Consider the following 24236-nt stretch of genomic DNA (forward strand, 5'->3'; position numbering starts at 1 on the left):
ATACTGCTGCTCGAGCACTAAGCGAATATCGCTTAATGGACGCCATAGGCTGATCCATTTTAAAGTCCTGAATAGGTTGTACTATACCCCCGAAAGACTTCATCGATACGGACTCCGTGAGAGCCCCCAATGGGAGAGATGCGGAGTGATGGTGGCCGATTTCCTCCATGTGGCTTGGTTGTGTCCGGGGATTGCATCTTTCTAGCATAGGGTATATGAAGAAGTGAACCGGGTCACTGACCTAACACTGACACCAGATCCACTCCTGGCTTTCCTGGGCTACTCTAAACCTCTTCATAAGATCTTAGAAGACTGGTAGATATGGCTTTCCTCCTGGCCAGGAGATGTGTTGCTCACTCCTGGATGTAAGGCCCTACGCCGACGCTAGCGCAGTGGACTAACGAAATGCTTTACTGAAGCACACAGACAGAATTATATAGTGCGTTGTTGCCCCCACGTAACAGGCCTGAGAACTTCTGGTCATTATCCCTGGACAGGAGGCCCACACATGATAGGGCAGATAAGGGGGATGCAAACCCGCTTACTAGGGAAGAGCACCTAGCAGACACCATATAATTGTCCTATTGGAGTGTCACAGATCTGCGACATGCACACTTTCCTGGCAGGCTGCATGCATGGGATATTGAGGGACGAGTCACAGGCTGAGTTATACTGTTGACCAGGGGAGCGGGAAGTTCCTGGCTGGTACGCTGATGTATACAGGTCTATATTGGAGTTATGCTGTCACACTGCTGTGGTCTACACTCTCATTGCGCTAATGGATATGTAACATTGTCTGTTGTTTACCTGTGATCTCATACTCTGTATGTATGTGCCAATGCCTTGATTTGATGCCTTTGTTTTTTAAACCCAGATCAGTTGACTGGGGGTGAGTGTTTGTATTGTCAATGCTCCGTCCATCATCCCCTTTGGTTTTTCTTTGTTTTATAGTCATTTTCTCTGAAATGCCAATAAATACATTTTTTTAAAAAGAGTCTGGCATGTAACAACATTGGCATGGGTGGACTGGTGACATGTCCCACATTGACACATACCTATTCAGTCTGCACTGGTGTAGGAAACATCAGAGCCAATGTGGACCAGCCACACAATAAGTACCATACACTTCCCTGTGTACACCTACACTAGCTAAGTGCAGCAGACAGGCAGATTGCAATTCCATGTTCATACTGAGGTTCACCAAAACTACCTTTCTACCACCATACCATTTTTGCAATTGCTTCTTTGGCAACCCATCCCACATTTAACCGATATGCAGTCCTCTGAGGGATGCACAAGTACGAATGATGCCGGTTGGCAGTTCCCACAATTCATGAGAAATGTGATCTAAGGAGTGAACCCAAGTAAGTCATTGGTATGGACAATGGGCTTATGCACTCACTGAAGCAAATGGGAATGAGTAACCTGCCCACTGGTTTTGCTATCATTAATGATGCATGTTAGCTATGCCACCTCACAGAAAACATATGCAGCATCTATAGTAGGATGGAATCATGTTTTTTTTATACTGAGCCTGCTCACATGGTCACCCAAGTCCATAGGAGTACACACTTTGGCTAGGCGTTGTACTACAGGCACATGTATGAATCACAGAAGTTTGTTGTTTGAGTGGCATGAATGTCTGGCATGCCTTCAATCATTTAGACTGTACCAATTTTGATAGGGTGGAGGAATGTAATCTGCAGGCATGCACATGATATGATGGAAACACACAATATGAGGACATATAAAGTAGAAAAAGGTGTTCACTGTGCACATGTAAACATTAGATGTGCTGTTGACCATTGGAAATATGGCCTTTGATGTTTGTTACAACCCAACCACACCTGTGTCCTGCTCAATGTTGGGGTTGGGGAAATATACTGTGTGAGGGAAATCACAGCTTATACCTTGTAACATTTCTGTTGGATATTTCTGGTTACATGTTGGCACTTTCTGTCCATAGTAGGGGTGAGAGTCATCAGAACAAAAGGCCAACATTTGTTTTTGGGGCAGAAGATGGTACATATGCCATAAGTATCCCCATCATAGCTGCCACAACAGTAGCACAGCGTATGAAGAGGCATCCATCAGGTGGGCCTGCATACATTAGAAATTCTTTAACATAGCAAATTGGCCTTGTCAATTGCACCTGCAACTTTGCCCTACTTCTGTTGTCAATCCACATGTAAAGTACAGCTTATCTCCGCACACTGATGATACCCCTTTCGTTGGAAGCTGGCTCTGTATATACTATACCAAAGTAAGTTATAGTGTGCACAGAGTCCAGGGAGTCCCCAGAGGTATAGTAGAGGCTAAAGTAGATAAATACTAACAGTGGGGTAGCGTGGGCGAGCAGTTAGGCTTATGAGGAGGGTGTGTTAAGCATTTATTGTTTTCACTCAATAAAGGACTGATTTCACACACTCAGAGACAGAATCCAGACCAATTGGGTAAGTATAGAAAAGGTATACTTCTGTTTTATTTCTTGGTACAGGTAGGTAAAATGTACTTGCAATTGTAAAACCTTACATGGTAAAGCAATTGGGAATGGATTTGCAATTGACACAGGTTTGTATATGCTTTAAAACTTGTTTAAATTACATAGAAACTAGTTTTGCTTTCTTATGTGTTACTTTCAGATTACATCACACCATGAATCCTAAAATACAAGGTCAGTAAGACTTGTTAAGATTAGCTCGACACAACATTTTTAGGAACAAAATATCACAAGATTAGTTACTATGGGGAAAAGAAGGTTATCGGTTTGCAGGTAAGTAAACGACCAGCAAGAGTCATTTTTAGTGGTTAGAGCCAAGGTTCCCCAAGGTTCAAATGGGTACTCAAATTGCACCACCAGCGGCACTGGGGTGGCCGGGTGCAGAATGCAGGAGCCCAATGTTAGCCAATAGGGCTAAGAGGGCCTTCGGTCAGGGACTGCTTACGAGCAAGCCACTTGGGTATGGGAGCAAAGTTCCCTGGGTTGAAATCAGCACTGCAGAGGGCCAACAAACAGCACAGGAGCTGCACATGGGTGGCCAGGTGCAGAGTGCCAGTGCGGCATCTGGGACACTGTGGATTTCAATGGAGATCTTCGGTTCGGCGAAGATGCTGCAGGCTTGGGCAGGTCGGCTTCCTAAAGGTGACCATTGGCTGGAGAGGTATGTTGGGATCTTGGGGCATGCCTGGACACTGTCCGTTGGGCCACCCAAGGCCCTGGGACGTCGGGTGCAGGTGTATCTTTTGGCGCTGGGTTCTTATTACCAGTTCCGGTTGCGGTCAGGGAACCCTTCAGGTTGAGGCTGCAGGTGTTGGCTTGAAGCTTGAGGGAGTTCAAGGATCACCAGATCCCAGGCCAGGATCACTGGGGAGACCACCTTGTGGTGTTGGTCCACTCGAACTCAGGCTGTGGGCATCGGGGGCATAGTGGTGCAAAATCACAGGAGACAGAGTCTTTAAGATGGTTGCAGACCAGGTCCTCCAGGCTCTGGGGGCCGCAGGCTGCTAGACACACTGGGGTTTCCGTGATCGGCAGGTCGGAGTCACAACAGGCTGGAAGGACAGGGGCCAAAGTAATTGGTGTCCTGTTCTTCCTGGGTCAGCATGGCTCTTCGGTCCCTCTTCTTCCTTCCTCGAATCTGAGGAGGAAAGGTTCAGTGTCACCACTAAATACTAAATTTAGGGGCGTTAAAGGGGTGTGCAGGTTGGGACCAATGGGTCCCTTCCTTGTGGTGGGTACACCCCCTATTAGGGCATGAGCAGCTTCTTAATTGGCTGGGTCCTGTCATCTCCATGATGGAAGGGACTGAGATGTGTGCTTCACCTCACCTCCCCCACCTGAGGGGGGAGTTGTGAAAGGTTGGCACACCTCTCCGACGATTCTCCCACCCAAAGTGGAGGCAGAACCGGTGGGAGCCAGTTGCTGGGAGCAGCAAAATGTAGGGACAGCTTCCAAAGGTGGCAGGCCTTTGAAGCTTCCCCTTCGTGGACCCAACCCATCCTCGGGGAGGAGGCATGACACCTCTACCCATAATGGGCTTTTTTTCTGGACCCAGAGAGCAGAGGCCCTCTACCCAGGGATCCTGAAACCTGGCTGGTGGTGGCAAATGGCGGGCAGCCATTTAGGAACCACACCAGGGCTGGTCTTCTTTCAGGGGGCATCTCTAAGATGCCCTCTGTTTGCATTTTTATATTAAATTCCACACTGGCATCAGTGTGGGTTTAATGTGCTGAGAAGTTTATTTTCAAATTTTCTAGTTTTTAGTAAAGCCATTACATTATGGAGCTGTGGAGTTCATAATGGCCAACTCCCAGACCATATACTCTTTATGGCTTTCCTACACTTACAATGTCTAAGAATCGATTTAGACACTGTAGGGTACAGGCTCATGCCATTGCATCCTCACCTGGGGACTGGAGCACCCTGTTAGAAGGGTGACTTACCTAGGCCCCAGACAGTAGGTTGCAGGCATGGCACACAGGGTTGTGTGCAATGTAGGCTCATCACTTTTCTATGCCCCAAAACACGCAGCCTGCAAAGGCAGTGTGTCGGTGTTAAGGTACAGAACCTCTAAGAGTGGCACAATAGGTACTGTAGCCCTTAGAGGTCTCCCCTAGTCACAGTGCCCTTGGTACCCATGGTATTTTTTACAAGGGGCTTACCTGAAGCCAGAGATGTGCCAATTGGGGGTACAACGGTACAGCTTTGGGAAAGAACACAGGCCCTGGGAACCTGATTGGCAGGGACCCAGGGCACATCAAGTCAAGTTGCATCAGATGCCAGGCAAAATGTGGGGGGTAACCATGCAAAAGGGGGTACTTTGCTACACGTTGCACATCTCACTGCAACCTATGTAAGCAAATACACAATCCTTGCAGAGCACAGAAAGTTTAAGTTGACACTCACTGGTAACATTGGGATCTCTGAAGGTGGCCTCCTCTCAATGGGTGCATAGGTCAGGTCCAGCTACAAGACAAAACATGGTACATTGCTCTGTGAATGCTGAACATGTACACTGTGTACATATAAAGCACAGTACATTGACTTCACGAATGCCTAGTATTGTCAGTACGTTGGACTTGTAGCATAAAGTACAGCTGGAATGCTCTCATGATGGACATATGTGTGCCATGTTGCAGCCCTTAGAGGTCTCCCCTAGTCACAGTGCCCTTGGTACCCATGGTATTTTTTACAAGGGGCTTACCTGAAGCCAGAGATGTGCCAATTGGGGGTACAACGGTACAGCTTTGGGAAAGAACACAGGCCCTGGGAACCTGATTGGCAGGGACCCAGGGCACATCAAGTCAAGTTGCATCAGATGCCAGGCAAAATGTGGGGGGTAACCATGCAAAAGGGGGTACTTTGCTACACGTTGCACATCTCACTGCAACCTATGTAAGCAAATACACAATCCTTGCAGAGCACAGAAAGTTTAAGTTGACACTCACTGGTAACATTGGGATCTCTGCAGGTGGCCTCCTCTCAATGGGTGCATAGGTCAGGTCCAGCTACAAGACAAAACATGGTACATTGCTCTGTGAATGCTGAACATGTACACTGTGTACATATGAAGCACAGTACATTGACTTCACGAATGCCTAGTATTGTCAGTACGTTGGACTTGTAGCATAAAGTACAGCTGGAATGCTCGCATGATGGACATATATGTGCCATGTTGCAGTGTATTCAAATAACAGCAGGCACATCACATATAAGGTGCACTAAGTTCAGACAATGTACAAGACCGGCCTAGCTAGTGAAAGGATCCCAGGGTGCCTGGCTTTGATGGCTATGTGTACAGTCCAATTTGATTGACCACACTCTGCATAGTATGATATTGCTGGGGCCTTCTGAATTCAATAAATTTTCTTTGAAATGCTACAGACATGTTATGTTATGTTATGTTAAAAGTTCTTGTATCACGCATGAATCACCCAGGGGCATCTCAGCGCTTTACCTGGAAGGAAAACCGACAAAGGGGAAAGGCGGGGGGGAAGAGGATCAGAACAGCCAAGTGTTTAGTTGTTTCCTGAAGGATAAGTAATTTGTGGATTCCCGCAGCATTAAGGGAAGGGAATTCCAATATTTCGGGGCTACAAACGAGAACGCTCTGCCGCCTGTGCGGGTGAGTCGAATCCGGGGAATGTTCAAAAGGGCTAGGGAATTGGATCTCAGAATACATTCACTTGAATGCTTAAAGAGCTTATTTCTAAGGTAAACTGGACCTTCGCCTCTAAGAGCTTTGAAGGACAGACAGCAGATCTTAAACAGAGCGCTTTTGAATTGGCAACCAGTGTAGCTGTTTTAGAAGCGGGTAAGATGGAGTTCCAGGGGGACAGTCCAAGACCATTCTGGTGGCCGTGTTCTGTATTACCTGTAGTTTGGATAGGGCCGTGGTTCCAACCTTTGCCAGTAGGGCATTGCCATAATCCAGCCTACTTCCTATCATCGCCTGCACTACGGTTCTCCGATGTTCTAGGGATAGGTAGGGGATGATTCTACGCAGTAGACGTAGATTGTAATAGCACGAGCCTGTGATATTCTTTATGTTGTCCTTCATATCGAGCTTGGCATCCAATTGGATTCCTAAGCTTTTTACGGAGGTGGAAGGTTTTGGGGCATCACCCAATTTGGGGGGCCACCAATCGGCAGTCCAGAGATGTGCGGATTTCCATAGGAGCATTAGCTCTGTTTTTCCCGGGTTCAGCTGTAGGGACTGCTCCCTCATCCAATTTGCGATTGCCAGCATATCGTCCATGAAGTGCTGTTTCTCATTCCGGTTGTTATTGCCAATTGGAAACAGTAGCTGCGTATCGTCAGCATAGGAGATAATCTCAAAGCCGAAGGATTGGATGAGTTTTGCCAAGGGCGATAGATAAATATTAAATAGGGTGGGGCTGAGACACGATCCCTGTGGCACCCCCTTGTCCAGCAGGAATTTCCTTTTTGAGACGAATGGTCCTAACATAGTGGTTTGCCATCTGTCCCTTAGGAAATCTTTCAACCACTGTAGGGCGGTGCCTCCGATGCCACACTTGCCTAGTCTCTCCCCCAGCCTTTGGTGGGATATCGTATCAAAGGCAGCGGAGAGATCTAAGAGGATCAGGACTGCAGAGCCGCCGGCATCGAGGGTGCGTCTTAGCGAGTCGGTGACCGCCAGTGTTGCAGTTTCAGTACTGAACACTGTCCGGAAGCCTGACTGGGAAGGGTCCAGCAGATCATTTGCTTCCAGATATTGACTGAGCTGGATGTTTATATTAGATTCCAGCAATTTCCCCTGTAAAGGGAGCAGGGATATCGGTCGGTCAGATATCAACCATGCTTGTTTATTTTCTCCATTTAGCTCCTTACATGTGACCTGTGCATTCTGAGGCCCTCATTTACAAGAGGCCTGTGTCACTGGAGTGTAATTGTTTATGATGACGCAGTGGCACAGGCTTCTCAATCATATCTATGAAGCGACGCAACACCTCCCTGTGTGGATTTGCATGGCCTCATAAATATGGAGTAAAGCAAGGCAGTGCAGAGCGCTACCTTGCCTTACTGTACATCAAGGAGGCATTCCATGGATGTTGCTGTGGGTGTTCCCACTCAACACCCATGGAAGTTGACACTGTCCCAGATTTACAACATCAAGTAAATCTGGGGCTGCACCAACAACGTACGCTTCCCCAGAGAAGGCGTAACAAGGAGAAATGTTTCCATTTCTCCTTGTTTTTTCCTCTTTCCTTGTGTGCTGCATTCTGCATCCCACACCCAATGACGAACATGCCTCTTGTGATTGTTTGTGAGCAGGAAAGTGCCCCTTCCTGCACAACAACAATCATGGCAACAACACAGACACCATGGTGCAAAGGGGCCTGCGTTGGTGCTTGGCTGCAAATTTTGCCCTAGCGCTGGCTAAAATGACAGGAATGCACTATCTTGCCTTACTCTACATCAAGGAGGCATTCCATGGATGTTGCTGTGGGTGTTCCCACTGAACACCCATGGATTTTGACACTGTCTCAGATTTACAACATTGTGTAAACCTGGTGTTGCACCTACTTACGCCTCACCAGAGCAGATGTAATGAGGAGAAATTTTTACATTTCTCTTCGTTTTTTCCTCTTTTCATGTTTGTTGCATTCTGTATCCCACATGGAATAAAGAAAATGCCTCTTGTGATTGTGCGCAGGAAGGTGCCCCTTCCTGCACAAAAGCAATCATGGCAACAACTCAGAAACCCCTGCATCATGATGCAAGTGTGCCTGCCTTGGCACTGGATGAAATGACAGGAATGCCCTGTAACTTGTAAATATGGTGTATTCCTGACCTTTATAATTGCGTAGGGCAGCACAGCAAAAGTACTTGCTGTGCTGCCCAACACCATTTGTTTGTAAATGAGGCCCTCATTGTTCTTTGGGTAGACAAGGCCCAGACAAGGTATTATTACCAGTTTTCACAAATATATGTGTGACCATTTGGGGGGAACCAAACACCCTGTCCAACCTATGGCCAGATGACATGTGAGTATGCTCCCCTGCAAGACACGTGGCGGGTCGCCACACAGTTTGGAGACAGTAATGACCTAGCAGGCCGGGTGACAATACTCCATGCAAAGTGCGGGAAGGGTCCCACATCACCTGTGGGCTTCCCCTGCACTGCAAGGGATGTTTTGGCTATTGGAATGGCCCTGTGAACTGCCCCTGTGGCATGTTCAGTGTCTGTATTGAACTTAGCCTGAAACATGCCCGAGAACTATATGCATATCTGGGCCTCACTGAATAAAAGCTATTTTAAGATGTGTGCAAAAGCCACACAGCTAGAAGCTCATGGTATATAGGGACTTACCAACAGCCCCACCAACTTTAATGCCCATGTGATCCAGGAGATTGCGCTCCTGACTGGCAACAACTGCCCACTGATGCTATACCTGGTGGATGCTCCGCTGGACATCAAAGATGCAACGCTTCTAAAGCTGCACCTTCTCCCAACACTCCCTGCTCTAATGGGTTGGGTAGCCTTGGCTAACCCTGCCTCCACTGCTGATCATGTTGGGCAGGTACTACACAAGCAGACAATAGCAGGCCCCTAAACTGCTCCTCCGGCAGGTTCTTGGCTCTGCCCCTTTCTAACATCTTTCTACCCATACTAGCCACCCTAAACCCAAAAAACTAAACAATATCCCTTCCCCCTACCCCTTTAACTCTAAACCCCTAATTAAACAAACAACACACAAGATACTAAACAAAACCACACAAATTACAATTACAATACAAAAATGATAGTTTAGTGACACAACAGAGACAGCACAGACACCAACAAGACCAGGGAACAGTACCAAATTCTCCAGCAACCGACAAACACCTTCACCAGCCCCCATAGAGAAAAAGACTGTAAGTGAAAGTGAAAAGGAACTTCACACTTCCTGGTTTGCAGCATGGCTGAACCATTACATCATTTCCTGTGCGGATGCGTCACGTTTCCGACGTATACTTTACATTTCCTACTTAAGTGTGTTTTTTACTTATGCTTCACTAGGGAAATAGCCAATGCACGAGTGACACCCAACACATTACCATGCACAATGAATTATTTTTGATGCTTTTGGTGTTGATGCGTGGCATCCGCCCTACGCTCTTTCCACTAAAGCATCACGTTTTCTAGTAAAGCGTCCCTTTTCTGACCAGTGTGTCACGTTTAGTACAGAAGCGTCCCCTTTCTTACTAGAGATTCACCTTTCCAATTCAAATGTCACGTTTTCTGGTAAAGCCTCAATTTTCTGACAAATGCATCACAGTCAGTACTAAAGCATCCACCTTTCCGACTAGAGTGTCACCTTTCCAACTCAAACCTCAGGTTTTCTGGTAAAGCATCACTTTTCCGACAAATGTATCACGTTTAGCACTGAAGCGTCCCCTTTCCCACTAGAGTGCCACCTTTCCGACTCAAGCGCCGCGTTTTCTGGTAAAGAGTCACTTTTCTGTAGAATGCGTCACAGTACTGAAGCGTCCCCTTTCCAACTAGACTGTCACCTTTCCTACACAAGTATGTTTTTTTTCTGACACATCATAAGGGAAATGGGCAAGGCGCAAGTTACACAGAACACATGAAAATGGCCAATGAATTGTTTTTGACGCATTGACGTTGATGCCTGCTTTCCGACCTGAAAGAAAACTTTTGAGGCCTACTTCTAGTTGATGAGATATAGGTAAGTTACCTGGGACTGAGACATGACTGCAAAGACAAATAATGTTTTCAAACATATATTCTCATGTTGAACCTTCATTGCATGTTGCTTCATGGTCCTTTCCCAAACATGTGGATCATGTAAAGATATGTTGCACAATGCGTGTGTGTCTGTAATTGCCAGCCACAGTGTTTTCGTTGTCTCCTCCATTGGCATCCTCTTCCTCCTTCTCCTCCATTGGGTCCTGATGTAGTGGGTCTCTGTTCCAGGTGACATTAGTCTACACAAATATATTGTGCAGTATGGCACAAACAAGTATGATTTTGGACACTATTGGGGGTGAGTAGAGCAATCTCCCCCATGAGTTGTCAAGACAGCAGAACCTGGCCTTGAGCAGGCCAAAGGTTCGCTCAACAATATTGATTGTCTTGTATGCCTGGTTGTAGGTCTTCTCTGTATCAGTATGGGGGTGTGCATATAGGGCCATGACCCACAGCTGAAGCCCATATCCTTGGTCAGCTAGAAGTGAAAAGAAAGGACAACTGTCAATACTTTGGCTCACTGTTTCAGATACATGCCAAACCATGTGTGTAATGCGTAGTTACATTGTCATACACATTTCTAACATTGTTTTCACAATATGTGTTAGTCATACAGTCGTTCGTAGGCTAGCACATTTGTCTTCCATTACTCTGTGTAATAGCAAATGCTGAGCATGGGCTGATATATTGTACACTTTTACATCCTGGCTGTCATGTTGATCCGTTAACTTCCTCTGCAGCCTATCTGGAGATGCTCCTGGCCAGTGTATGTTGTGTGCTCCCACTACATATTTGAAGTAACAGATTAGGGATCATTTATTTGGCTAGTTGACCCTCCACAGGCAGGCAGTGACATAGCAGGTATGCCTTGCATTGACACAAGTATATGTACATGGTAAACCCCAGATGTCAGTGATGGGATACATGACATGCCTTATGAACCATACAAGTGGAATGGAGACAACCCCACAACCCCCATGGAACCACTTGCACACAATGATACTACACTGCTATTTGGCCAGCGATGCATTACTCTGTGCCGTTTCCATCATGCAACAGCAGCCATAGTGGCTTTACGTGTCTTGACATGGGTGGCTTAGTGGTTTGCTTGATACATGTACCATGATCCATTGTGCATGTATGAGGTACACCCCGCATACGTATGTCCCTATCTGCATCAACAGACACAGAGATGCGTATTATGTAATCCATTTCTGACTGTTAGGTGGGCCTATAAGGCAATTGGGCTTTGCTTACATACAAGTAGGCCATTCCCATGTTGTACATTCTGGAAGCATTAATTTATGATGGAATGCCTGAAGACGTATGCGTCATGCATACTCCCTGGGTATTTGGCCAGCACACTGGTAAACATTGCCTAATGATTGACAATGGCCTGGACATTGATGAAGTAGGTGTGTTTCTGGTTCCTGTAGAGATGGGATGTTGTTACAGGGGAACCAGTTGCACATGTGTGCAGTCCATGGCATCTAAAACATGTGGGAAACCGGCAACAGCAAAGAAGCCTTGCTTAATCTCCAGCTGCAGTCGTTGTGTGTTGGGGAAGAGGTGGTACTGTGGCATTAGGCAGATGATGGCATCCAGTACAGAGGGTAGATAAGCAGAGAAAGGTGGCTTGGTGATTCCTGCCACTCTGCTTGTTGTGATCTGGAATGAGCCTGATGCCAACATGTGTAGGACAGCCATGAGCTTCACCTGGGGAGAGATGTTGCTGGCCCTAGGAGTTTGTGATTGGAAACTTGATGCTATCTGGTGTATCAGTTCGACGATGGACTTCCTCTTGACCCGGTAGTAAGTTATAACCTCATCCTCCCTGAGATCAATTAGTGTAGTCCACAGGTGATAAACACACTCCTTCTCCTGTGTTGCCTTTGTGGTGCTGAGGGAGGAGTGGTGGGTGATTGGGTGTTTGGGGTGGTGGTCAACTCCATGCGCCTACAGAAGAAAATTCCCCCACAGCCTAAATATTATTTAACTTGTGACATTGTTCATGATATTTTCTAAGGAGTCCTTCAAAACATAACAGGTACACTTATTTTATTTTTTATTTTCAATAATGTATTGATTTTCTTTGTATATATATCAATAAAGCTTTTTTTCTTATTTTCTGTATAATTTTCCTTTTAGTTCAATATTTTCTCTTAATCATATAAACATTAAAATCCAACTCATCATATTACTATTTCTCAAATTTTAAATACATTTCAAAAAGACACCCATACTGCCACACATCTATCTACACTCACATACTCCTGGCGTGGGAATCTACATCATAACTTGTGTTACCTCAGCTACAGAAAAAAGAGATTGCTCTGGATAAAAAGAGGAGTGTGTGAAGATGAATGTATGAGTAGTATGTGAGTGTAGATAGATGTGTGGCAATATGGGTGTCTTTTTGAAATGTATTTAAAATTTGAGAAATAGTAATATGATGAGTTGGATTTTAATGTGTATATGATTAAGAGAAAATAATGAACTAAAAGGAAAATTATACAGAAAATAAGAAAAAAGCTTTATTGATATAAATACAAAGAAAATCAATAAAATATTGAAAATAAAAAAGAAAATAAGTGTACCTGTTATGTTGTGAAGGACTCCTTAGAAAATATCATGAACAATGTCACAAGATAAATAATATTTAGGCCGTGGGGGAATTTTCTTCTGTTGGTTTGTTACTTTCCTCTCTATTCCCTGGTCTTGAAGCAAATAAGAGGGGGTCCCAAGTTTATGTTGTGAACTCCAAGAGCCTCCCAGCTTCAAAATGATCACCTCCATGATGTGGTTGTGCTTGTCACACTGTTCTCTCCAGCTTCTCTTTATATACCAATGTCAATGCGTCATTTCCTACGCTTGGATTTCACAGGCACATGAATTTTGACACTATTGGGCCTCTGTGTGACTCAAGAAGGTGATGCGTCACTTTTGTTAAAACTTGTAAATATCCATGCATCTGTTTTACAGTGGATATCACGATGGAGCACCTACCTTGCATATAGTAATACTTACGTGACCCAGGCGATTCCAACACATATTCCTTTTGACACAGGACTCCAAAAAGGGACGCATCCTCCAAGATGTCAGGTTGTAAATATAGAGTAGTGACAGCACTCCCAATGAATCAAAAAAAGTGACGCATTGGTGGCACAAGCTCCTTGTAAATATGCCCCCTGATGGCTTCTGGATGGAGATTTTGAAGGCTACCTTTAGAAAGTAGATTGTGGACTTCTTCAAAATTAGTGCACAGTTGCTTCCCCGACTATACTATGGGAAGCACTTCAAACAATCTTGCACAGACAGATTATTTCATACCAGCCAGAAGCTAAAAGTGTAGACATAGTCACATCTGTAACCTAGAAGAAATTATTAGGAAGCTAGAGCAAGACCTGAAGAAAATCTTAAATGAGCCCTGGGAACATACACTTCTCTGATAGAAACTATTAGACACACCAAAACTGGCTCAGGTGGCAATGACCTACATGATATCTGAACATCGGGACAAAGTCTGTAAACACCTTTAATGGCTAGCCAAGGGGATCTAGTACTTTGACTGGTGCCTAACACACTTACTACGGTGAATCAGCCGATTACTGACACACACTAAATAGTACAAGAATTTGCAAATTTTTAAAGATCCATCTATGTGTCTAAAATCCCCCTTTTGACCAAGCTCAAAAATCTGATAAGTTAAGATATGGGGGTTCCTAGGCTGCCCAAAGAGGCACAGCATGTCTCCAACTCGAGCCCCCTCCCCACTAAGAAGGAAACGCTTCAGGAACATAGATTGTTCCCTTCAAGAAAGACTCCCGGCCCTAATGGATTCCCATTGGACTTGTTTTACAAACATGCCTCCCTTATCTCTACACCCCTTGCCACTTACGATGACCAAGGGAGGCTACCCTACAACCTGCAAGATGCAATATTTCCAGTCATTCTAAAGCCTCCACAAGAATGTAGCTCCTACTAGCCCATATCCTTGATAGACCTTCAAACAAAAAATATTATCCAAAGTCCTTGCCCCCAGGCTAGTGGCAGTGCCCCATAGCCAAATCCACTATGACCAGAACAGTTTTATGATTACACACAGTACGCCCCACTGCCTTTGATGTCTTCAAATTGCTTTGGCCTGCTTAGAAGACACAGAGGAACATTTCTCACTTATCCTAATTGATTTTCCAAAGCCCTTTGATTTGGTACTCTGACCTTTCATGATGTACCTGCTAATATGAATTAATATTCTCCCCTTCACCCACAGATGTTTCCATGTGCTCTATATGGAGCTCTGGGCATGAATTAGGGTGAACGTTAACCTCTTCTCCCCCTTTCATATTGAATGGGATATATATCAAGGTTGCCCCCACCGCCTTTGCATTTTTCTCTCATTATTGAACCACTCGCTGAATTAATACGGAAAGATGCTCAGAGACAAGGCTTTGGATGGGTTATGCTGATGGAAGGTAGGATATCCCTATATGCTGATGATATCATGGTCTATCTGGGCGATCCTAAAACAGCCCTCCCCCAGCTGACATAGATACTGCAAACCTATGGTGAGGCATAAGTGGCAGTGTCCGGGTGCCACAATTACCTCGAACAACACACTTCGGGCATGCCATTGATCATTTCAAATATCTAGTCAATTTGTGATTTTATAAATTACATAATTTGAGATTTCTTCAATGATGTCCTTGAACATGTCATGAGTGATTTAATGTGTGAGGTCATAAACTGTGCATGAGGAGGGTGCATTTTATAGTTAGCTCAGTATAGTAAAGTGGATTTCAGTATTATTTTTAGTTTCAAATGGTATTTTAAACGGACCTTTTCACCTAACTATAATCAGTGAATTTCGAGTTTAAAAAAAAGTAACAAATTCTTTTTTAACGTAATGTAAAATGTTTTTACCAGACCTAACTATAATGTCTCCATAACATTTGGTTTTCTTGAGTGATTTTCTAGGTTTTATTGACCTGAAAATAACACATTATTACACTCTGGCTATGATATAATGTAACCTTTGTTCTTTTCAAGGAGTTCCTGACGTTTCCAAAAGGTAAGTTAGATATTGACCTACCTAACTATAATGCCACTTTAACTTTTGTTTTTCCAGTGAATTTCCAGGGTGTTTTAATGCATGGTATGATCCTACTACCGTACCTAGCTATAACTTCACTGGCTTGTGGCGGACAGGTCCCCCACCAGCTCTTAACAGGCGCAGCTGATCCCAATCATGCACAGCCATCCAATGAGAGCGTCATCACAAAATAAAGGAATGTAATTTGAAATAAGGAAGGTCTACTGGTTTTGTCAAGTGGTCACTATATCAATGTATAAAAGGCAAGCCTATTTGGCTTTATCAAAGGATGACCACATCAATATACAAGGCAAGCCTATTGGCTTTGTCAAAGAGTCACCGTATCAATATATGAGGGCAAGCCTATTGGCTGTACTAAAAACACTAAATGTTGTTAGAATCACTCTGTTACACTCCTCAGGCCACATAATGCAGTTATAAGTGTAAGCACAAGGGGTCCCTACAAGCTTTATATTTGTGGAAGATTTTTGTTTGTTTCACAATTCTTTATTGGAAGATCAAAACAAAACAAAACAAGGTATAAGGGAAGGGGATGGGGAACATAAGGAACACACATGAAACAATCACACAGTATGGAGTACACAGTGCAAAATTAAACATTAGACTAGATACATAGTATGTGGTAGTCCCACAAAGCAGGGGCCCTCGGAAGACAAGGAAGAGCAGTGCAGAGGAAGACGCGAGGCTCGACATCTGTGCACAGGATGGTCTGAGCGGTAAGAGGAGCAATGAAGAAAACAAAAAGACAGAATATGACAAAATATGACCAAAAAAGAAAACGAAAATAGCAGGAAGCAAACAGGAAGCCCATGCTAACACACACGCCCAGTGGGGGCTGAGGGGAGAAATGGTGGAAGAATAGGGAAGAAGAGGGGAGCGAATAAAGAAATGAGAGGTAGAAGAGAAGGTAGATGTGTAAAAGGTGAAAGTGGAGAGAGGGAAGTGGGTGCACACCCTCAAGGGTCATATCTCGGCAGGGTCCGAAGGGCAGCTACAGCACAATATAGCATCTGGCCACCCCATTGGGGGACAGGAGTGATCTCAACTAGGAGCTAGTGGGCATTGTCCCAGAGAAAAGGTGCCCAGGTGAGGAGGAAGGTCTCTGTCATATCCTATAAAGTGTAGATTGCCCACTTATAGGAGGCCGTCTGGTACATCATTGACATCATGGTTCGAGCCGGGAACCCTTCTTAAAGATGGGAATTCTCTCCGCCCTCAACCATGTGGTTGGGAGCGGTAAGCCCTGCAAAATTGCGTTGTAAAGTAATAAAAGATAGGGGGCCCAGACTACTGGTTCTTCTTTGAAGAGGTCGCCTTGGATCCTATCTAGCCCAGGTGCTTTATTCGATTGCAAGGAATGCACTGCAAAAAGAACTTCGTCCAGGTCAAAAAGTGGTATGGGGCAGTTAGGGTCCATAACCGTCAGAGTGGTGGGGGCTGAGCTTTTTGATGTTGGGGGAGTAGAATAAAGTTCTTTCAAATATAGAGACCAGGATTCTTCAGGTATATTTGGGTCAATTGAGGTCCTGCCTTCTGGTTTCCCCGTGTGAACTAGGTTCCAGAAGGACCGTGAATCTTTGGCCTCGAGTGCAAATCTGATGGCGTGCCATCGATCTTCTTCCCACTCTTTTTTTGCATTAAAAATTATTAGTTTATAAGCACGCCTAGCTTCAATCACGGCGGCCGAGGAACCTTGTTTCTGTGCCTTAAGCAACCCCTGCTTCAATTCTTTGCAACCCCTATTAAACCAAGGGTGTCTAGTAACAAGAGGCTTAGGATTGATAGGGGTTGTTTTATAAAAGGAGTTCGCCAATAAGATAGTAAGTTCCTCATGCAACACTGACAGGGACCTTTGTGCGCTATTACCAAATGGAAGACTCATTATTAAGTTTGCCCTTTCTAAGTGGGGAATTATGCTCAGGTACAAATTACCCATGTCTTCAGTGGATTTCTTCATGTTAGCCCATCTGATTCTCCTTCCACCTTGAATTATTCTGAGGTCACTATTTTCATAGGTTTTGTTGGCCTCAGTTATCAAATCATAGTTAATCTCGGTTGACAGGGGATTATGGTCGCTTTCCGTGCGACTAGAGATTTGGAAGTTGAGGATCTTAGGCCATAGGGGCATGCTGACCATAAAATAATCAATTACAGAAGTGTGACCCCTACCACTATAGGTTGGTTGCCCTGGGCAGTCCCCCTTAAAACGCCCATTACAGGCTCTAATAGAAAAAGAGGAGGTTATGGAGGTTAGCTGAAGTACCATGGCTGACCTTTGTTTAGCTGGATACATATTTGGGTAGGGGATTGACCATATTTCATCCTCATCTGTTGAGATTTGGGGGACTCCAATAAGTGGTTCATAGTGACAACTGAAGTCACCACCAATCATCAATGCAACATCTCAGCAACAATGAGTCTAGGGTTTTGGAGGTGCCCCCCTGTCCTTCTGGCCTCGAGTAGATATTGATAAGTGCCAGTTTAGGTGTTTTAGTATGTGACAATATGATACAAGTTATATCGGGCTGTTGGTGTCTATTCTTTTCACAGAAAACCCAAGGTGGGTGCCTATCCAGATACATAATCGCACCGATGGCCTGCCTCTAGGACCTTTCAAAGCTGGCTCCATAAACGTGGAATAACCTAGTCTATGTATGGGGTTAAGAGCCCATGTTTCCTGGAATATGCATATCCCGTGGAGGTCAACAAAGGCGCACCAGTCTGGATTATCCTGGTTGGTTATCCTGGTTTAAAGTTGTATTTTGGTTATGGTTTCTAGGTGACTGATTACCACAATTGACCAAATTATTTAAACCACCAGGGGCATTCGTAGGCCCATTTCGTACTGGGTCGAATGGTGCAGGGGTAGGAGCAATAATGTAAGCTGTTGGTAAAGTTATTGCTAATCCTTTCGGCGATGAATCCCTATCCAGGGAAAATTCATCACCGAAGGATGGCAAGTCAATAAGATCTTCTGCAGCCTTCAGCTCCAATCTCCCTTTAAGGTCTAGAAGTGGCCGGCCAATATCTTGTCCAAATCCCTTTTCCACAGATCCCCTGTTACTTAGAGATATACTATTCAGTACTAACATTTGGGACATAGAGCGTCAGTCGCAGTCCCCCAGACCTGGGAGGGCATCAAATCTATTAAAGAGCATGATGTTCCCCGAAGGGCATGTGTTCAGCACTTCGTCCTGTGGGAATAGGTCTCTTGTAGTTAGATACCGGGGTTCATATAAGTGAGACAATGGCAGTGTGAGAATTCCAGGTAGCAAAATATTTTGGGGCCAATTACAAATAAATTCGACGCACCTCCGGTCTCTAAAATTAACTATGACACAGTCCCCCACCATGGTTTTAGTGCTCTTGCCAATCCAGTCCACTCTCCTGGCGAACAGAATTTCTGCTGTAATATTTATTGGAAGCGGTCGTTTCTGATTAAGCCAGAAGGTGCACTTATTTTTGAGTTCTGCATATGTCTCCCTTTTCCCCAGTGCCAGAGCTGGAACCCCCGCCAAGACCACCACATAGGGCGCTGATTGTGGCGGAAGATCGATGATGGGCAGGGGATCAGCGCTCTGGATCAAGGGCGGTTTTTGTGGTCTGGGTGCCAGTCTGCCAGCAGCTGTTTGAAGGGGTTTATCCCTTATAGCTGTATTTGCACCTGCTGGCAGGCTGGGGGCTTGGTCATCCACAGAAGTTAAGGCAGGAGAGCTTTGTATTGGGACAGTACGACTGTTTGGTGCAACAACAGCGTTGAAATCAATTGGTCTTTGGCCTGGAGTTTTTGTCTGCCTGTGAATAGTCATTGACCCTAAAACCCACTTGCTTCTGGAGGGATGCGAGTGAGAGTTCAAGGCAGACTAATCTATTCTCGATTGAGTCCAATCCTGTGGTAATTGGCGTACAAATTTTTTTTAAAGTGCTTTCAAGTTTCTTCCAAAACAATGGTCCCATATCAGGTTGTTCTTCTCCCCCCAAGGTAGTGTTTGGCTCGCTATGCTCTTCGATGGCAATCGTTGGTAAATGGGGTAGACTAGGAGGAAATCTGGCTGCTGGGACTTCATTGGGCACATCCATTTTGCCAGTTTTAGCTTTTTTGCCTCCTAGATTTGTTTGTGCGCCAGTGCGCTTCCTTTTAGCAGCCGCTCCCACATCGCGCTGTGAAAAGCCTGATTTTGCGTGGGAGGCTGAGCGGGTTTTAATGTTGGGGGAGGGTATAGTCTTTGGGGCATTATCGACGTCCGTCCTAGTAGGGGAGTTTGAGCTTATGTCATGGATAACAACTGACTGAGGTGTGTTACTTCGTTCCACAACCCCCGAGGGAGGCAATGTGTCCTGGGAGTTAGATGGGAGGCTAATTGGTGATCTTGCCCTCGCCAGACTTCCCAATGATGATCTCTTATCAAATGGGGTCTCCAAGAAAAGTCTTTGTTCAGTAAGTTCGATATCCTTGGCCAGTGCTGACGATACCCTAACTAAGAAGTTGTCCAGGGTGCCTAATAGTGAACCTCCAGTTGACTTCCTAGTGTTTGGGGTTTCAGGTAGTGCAGTTGTCATGATTACTTTTAAGGGCCTGTCACTTATACTCCTTTATGAGAGGGGCCAGGTACAGTAGCAAAGTAAGTAAGTAAACTGACCTTGATTCACAGGAGCAGATGAAAGGGGGGTGGCCCGTCCCGTCCTTTGTCGATCTTGAACGGGCTTAAACGGGCCCGCCCTTGGCCTGGGCTTCGCCCGGCGCGTCCCGCGAAGTGGGGCTCAGCGCCTACTTTATGCAACTCCTGGTGCGGGTGCGTCGTCAGCGGTGCGCGTCGCCACTGTGCCTGCCGGGAGTTGTGGTCCCGGGGCGGTGGCGCGAAGATTGATGCAGCTGACTCTTGGACGGTGGCGGCGTGGGATATGGCCCTCTTGACTCTTGGCGATGGTGGCGTCCTGTGCAGGTAAGGTAAGGTTGTCAGCAAGGTCCCCCCAGTTGTACATTTTAGGAAAAGGGTGTGCGGCCCCCTCCCCATACCTTGGCTTGGCCACAGGGCCCCATACCCCAGGGTCTGATGAGTGTCTCCCCTGAGCCCAAGAAGTTGGTTATTTTTTAAACAAAGGGAGAGGGGCCATGCGTCCCCCATCCCAGACTGATTTCATCCCGTCTGCCTCATCCCCCTGGGACCCAGTCAAAATCCAATGGGGGGCCCATGGCTCTCCTCCCCAAGAGGCTTTTGGCCACAGGGGTCCCATCCACTGCCATAACTCATTGGGTGTGGGGGGATGCATGACCCCCCTCCCCAGGACAATTTTGGCTCCAGGGACCCGATCTCCAAGGCCCAAACCACGACTCCCTGGGTGCTTTAGAAGGCACCCAGTATGATTTGATGGAGACCGCGTGGGGAGCTTGAAGGCCTGCACGATCTCAGCTGGCTCCCCACCTTCTGTGGGACCTGGCATTGCTCTTGCACATAGGGAGTTGCTGAAAATGCAGCTGCCTGTGTGAAGGAGCAATCTTTTCACCTGTTTCCCTGCTTGCTTGACAGAGGACAGGTAACAGATGAAAACTCTGCTCCCAGCAAGCAGGAGAGGTGTGACAGCTCCTGCTTGCAAGTAGTAGAGTTATGTTTGCTCTTGCTTGGTGGGAGCTTTCAGCTTCCATCAAGTGAAAGCAAACTGCTACTTTCCGGGGGTGGGCACCCTGGGATATAGCAGGAGTCGTCCCTGAGCGTGGCGGTCCCCAGGCCGTATATGACCCAGAGGGGGGCCAGCAGCTCCCCTCCCTTTATTATAAACATGGTCCTAGGGAAGTGGTTTCCCCGGGACACATTAGGGCATTGGAGGGGGGTGCACGCGGCCCCCTCCTTTTTCCTCATAAGGCCCTGGGGAGTTGTTAGTACTTGAGGAGTAGGGCCAGGCAGCACTTCTCCATTTTACTTCAACACTTGGCCAGCCCCGGGGAGGTGGTGGTCCCTGGGGCCAAAATTGGCCTTGGGGAGGTTGGCCTCACATGCCCCCCTTATTTATAATAATAAGCCCTTGGACCTGGCTCACCTGGGGGCCAATAATCAAAGAATCCCGGGAGCCTGCATTTCTGATTTTTCTTTTTGATTTTTGCCACTGATTCATGAGTAAAAAATGAAATTTTGCTCTGGTCGAGTCCCAGGGGGACCCAGGACCAGGGCTTAAAGTGTCAGGGTATTTCTACCCTGCCCCCATTTCTTTTATTTTGTACGTTTTTTTGGGGACGCAGCAGAAGCCGAGTCCCAAGATGGCTGCCAACACTTCCTGGTTGAAGTATTGGCAGGCAATCAGATATCAGCAAGAGGACTGTCAAATTCTCAAAAGATCCACGTCCCTTGATAATGCAAATTTGAATTTCTTTTAATACGTCTAAAACTACTGATCGCATTTACACCAAATAACAAAAAGCACTCTTTATGGACCAAGATCTAGCTTACTGCCAAATCTGGTGTAATTCCATCCAGTGGTTCGGCCTGTAGTCATGTTCAAAATCCTCATGGGAATTAACATGAGAAACACACTTTTTCTGACCACCCCTTTTCTCAGCCCTAGATATACGGATCATTCCGGAACTTTCAATGTACAACTAGAATTTTGTGAAGATATAGACATGTCAAAAAGTGCTTTTCCTATGGAAACCTGGTCCTACCTATAACTACCTACTGGTGACTGCCAGTAGGAAATATATACCTATACATGTGTATATATTCAGTGAGGAAAACCAAAGGTTACATTGTCATTATACTTTTGGGGGGGTGGGAGCGCACCAGACACGCCCCAACATAATTACCTCTTGCATGATGGTTCATGTAGTTCATTATTTCTCGCTCAATTCAATTCAAAGTGTTCATAGCCAGTGCTGTATTATTAGTTTCAATTCGTATCCCTAGACACGTGTTTCATGATTCCTCAATCCTCAGTAGGGAAAAAAAGCAAAGTTCATAGGTTGCAGGGCATGCTGCCTCATCTCTCAGGACCAGTTCCACTCACAGCATGAAGGCGCAGGCTCCCGAGCTTGTCAGTTCACAAGAATTTGATACTTTTGGGGGGGGGGTGGGAGCGCACCAGACACGCCCCAACGTAATTACCTCTTGCATGATGGTTCATGTAGTTCATTATTTCTCGCTCAATTCAATTCAAAGTGTTCATAGCCAGTGCTGTATTATTAGTTTCAATTCGTATCCCTAGACACGTGTTTCATGATTCCTCAATCGTCAGTAGAGAAAAAAGCAAAGTTCATAGGTTGCAGGGCATGCTGCCTCATCTCTCAGGACCAGTTCCACTCACAGCATGAAGGCGCAGGCTCCCGAGCTCGTCAGCTCACAAGAATTTGATACTTTTGGGGGGTGGGAGCGCACCAGACACACCCCAACGTAATTACCTCTTGCATGATGGTTCATGTAGTTCATTATTTCTCGCTCAATTCAATTCAAAGTGTTCATAACCAGTGCTGTATTATTAGTTTCAATTCGTATCCCTAGACACGTGTTTCATGATTCCTCAATCGTCAGTAGGGAAAAAAAGCAAAGTTCATAGGTTGCAGGGCATGCTGCCTCATCTCTCAGGACCAGTTCCACTCACAGCATGAAGACGCAGGCTCTCGAGCTCGTCAGCTCACAAGAATTTGATACTTTTGGGGGGGGTGGGAGCGCACCAGACACGCCCCAACGTAATTACCTCTTGCATGATGGTTCATGTAGTTCATTATTTCTCGCTCAATTCGATTCAAAGTGTTCATAGCCAGTGCTGTATTATTAGTTTCAATTCGTATCCCTAGACACGTGTTTCATGATTCCTCAATCGTCAGTAGGGAAAAAAAAGCAAAGTTCATAGGTTGCAGGGCATGCTGCCTCATCTCTCAGGACCAGTTCCACTCACAGCATGAAGGCGCAGGCTCCCGAGCTCGTCAGCTCACAAGAATTTGATACTTTTGGGGGGGTGGGAGCGCACCAGACACGCCCCAACGTAATTACCTCTTGCATGATGGTTCATGTAGTTCATTGTTTCTCGCTCAATTCAATTCAAAGTGTTCATAGCCAGTGCTATATTCAGTGAGGAAAACCAAAGGTTACATGGTCATTATAGTTAGGCTCAGGTTTCACTTGTACAAAAACAGTGAAATTTAGCAGTCATAGCTGAGCTACCTATAATTCACGCCCCCGGTATGAACTGCTTATGACATCACATATTACATCATTCATGCCAAGCTTCAGATGATCCTTGGGGGCCAACAAGACCTCCTCTTGCCTCAATTAAGGCACACACAGCAGAATTGCTGAGAGGTCGTCAGAGGCCACCTTCCCTCTTTTCACCACTCTACAAACGCACCTCCTGGCACACTGCTGGCTGGGGGATGAAAATACAAATAGAAATTCAAATTGAATGCTAATGCAGCATGAGTAAATATTACATTCCGGCCCGGGGGCGGAGCTTCTGGCTAGGGGGCGGAGATTGCGGGCCGGAGGTGGAGCTTGCGGCTTGGAGGCGGAGCTTCCGGCTCGGAGGTGGGGATTTTAGCCATGGCTGAAATCTCCACCTCTGAGCCGCAAGCTCCGACTCCGGGCCGGAAGCTCCGCCTCTGGGCCGCAAGCTCCGCCCCAAGCCAAAAGCTCCACCTCCAGGACGGAATTTCCGGCCCGAGTTCGGACTTAGAGTTAGTAGTCTTAAATCTATTCTGTGAATACCGAAAGTAGTAAGTTTATTCTGTGAATCCCGAAAGTAGTAAGTTCACTCTGTGAATCCCAAAAGTAGTAAGTGCATTCTGTGAATACCAAATAGTAGTAAGTTTAGGATTTAGTCTTAAGTTCATTCTGTGAATCGGGCCCTAAGTTCAATATGTACCCATTCTCCATCTGTCTCAACAGTCGCTCATGATTGCCTCCTCTGGAATGCCTTGGGACAGCT

This window comes from Lissotriton helveticus, chromosome 6 (genome assembly GCF_964261635.1).
Source record: "Lissotriton helveticus chromosome 6, aLisHel1.1, whole genome shotgun sequence".
Taxonomy (NCBI): domain Eukaryota; kingdom Metazoa; phylum Chordata; class Amphibia; order Caudata; family Salamandridae; genus Lissotriton; species Lissotriton helveticus.